General features: G+C 43.3%; 1 non-coding gene across 1 annotated transcript; it reads right to left on the bottom strand.

Annotated features, from left to right (window-relative positions):
* Nucleotides 1-625: 625 nt before the first annotated feature.
* On the bottom strand, nt 626-729 carry LOC112767416 (small nucleolar RNA R71). Its single transcript, XR_003184900.1, has one exon. It is a non-coding gene; the product is annotated as a small nucleolar RNA R71 (small nucleolar RNA).
* Between the last annotated feature and the right edge of the window lie 1,180 nt (nt 730-1,909).

The raw sequence follows: 1,909 nt of genomic DNA, 5'->3' as shown, positions 1-1,909 counted from the left end.
CCCAACATACAGCTTGCCATAGAAAGGAGTATGAAGGATTGGATGAAGGCAGTAGAAATGCAGAGATTCAGAAGGAACAACGCATCTCCATACGCTTATCTGAAATTCCCACTAATGAATTACATAAGTATCTCTATCTTTATTTTATGTTTATTTATCTTTTAATTATCAAAACTCCATAACCATTTGAATCCTCCTGACTGAAATTTACAAGATGACCATAGCTTGCTTCAAGTCGACAATCTCCGTGGGATCGACCCTTACTCATGTAAGGTTTATTACTTGGACGACCCAGTACACTTGATGGTTAGTTGGGCAAAGTTGTGAAAAAGAGTTGAGATTATAATTATGTGTACCAAGTTGTTGGCGCCATTGAGATCACAATTTCGTGCACCACTTACCTGTTCAAGAGCCTAGTAAGCACCTTAGGGATTTTCAGACAGCCTGTTCTACTGTTAGGCGTCATGGTGCGGATGAAACTTCTATCCTGTTAACCGCCTTCCTGTTTTCTCTTGAGGGAAAGGCGAGGGAATGGTACTACACTCAACCTGAAGTGACTGTTACTAATTGGGATACGCTTAGAAGAGAATTTTTGGAGAAATACTTTCCAGCTGAAGTTACTGATAGATTGAGGAAAGAAATTTCTATGATTATTCAAGGCAAATCTGAGACTCTCTACGAATATTGGGAGTGCTTCAACAATCTCCTGGACGTATGCCCTCATCACATGATTGGCAAGATGGTGTTGATCAGCTACTTCACACAAGGCATGAAGCCTCAGGACAAGACCACATTGGAAGGTGCTAGTAATGGTTCTATGAAAAAGTACAAGACCGAAGATGAAGGCAATTGATCAGCAACTTAGCTGAGTCCACGAGGAATCACAAGCATAGGCACAGCCACTCAAAAGTTGTTGCTGAGGTTTCCTCTAGCAAAGAGACTTCTGCTCTGACCCAGAGTATATGTGAAATGACCAACCTACTGAAACAGATGCAGTTGAATCAACAACAGGTGCAACAAGCTCAGCCTCCCCCGCCACAACAAAGCCAACAGTTGGTTCCATAAAGAGTATGTGGGATCTGTGCTGATTATAATCATTATACCGATGAATGTCCGCAACTCCAACAGGAAGACAACACTGTATCAGCCACTCGCAACTTCTGTGACCGCCCAAATCAAGGATACAATCAAGGTGGCAACTATAACCAAGGTGGTAACTATAACCATGGATGGCAGGACAACTCCAACCAAGGTTGGAGAGATAATTCTAACCATGGTTGGAGGGACAACTATAACAGAGGATGCAGAGATAACAATGGAAACTAGAGGTGGAATAACAATAATAATAACAGACAGTAGAATCAGAACCAACCTTACAGAGCCCCTCACCTAAGACAGTCTCAAGGACCCCAGCACAACCAATAGCAAGTACCTCAGATCACTTATTCAAATTCCTCATCAAATGACGAGATGCTCTATTCTCTCGCACAAGGACAACAAGACATGCACAGCAGCTGAGTTCTATTTTGAATGGTATAACTGCCACTTTACAAGCTCTTGTCTCCCGGTTAGATTCATCACCTAACCCCACCAATCAACCTTCAAGCTCCAGTGGAATTCCTTCTCAACCTCTAGCTAATCCCAAGGGTGGTATCAATGCCATGACTGTGAGGTCTGGAGCCACACTGCAGGAGAGGAACCAGGAGGAGCCAAGCTCAACAATACACATCCCAACTGAGGATGTGGTGGAAGTGGAAGATGTTGAAGAGGAAGAGGACGTACAGAACATAGTTGAAGAAGAAGCAGCTTAACCACATAATGAAATACCTAGGGATGCAGAAGCTGCAAGCAACACCCTCCCTATTCCCTTCCCACAACTTGCAAGGAAGCCCAGAAAGTAGATGGAACT

This window comes from Arachis hypogaea, chromosome 2 (assembly GCF_003086295.3).
Source record: "Arachis hypogaea cultivar Tifrunner chromosome 2, arahy.Tifrunner.gnm2.J5K5, whole genome shotgun sequence".
Lineage (NCBI taxonomy): Eukaryota > Viridiplantae > Streptophyta > Magnoliopsida > Fabales > Fabaceae > Arachis > Arachis hypogaea.
Note: the sequence above shows the minus strand (reverse complement) of the source record. Positions and strands in the feature narration are given on the sequence as shown.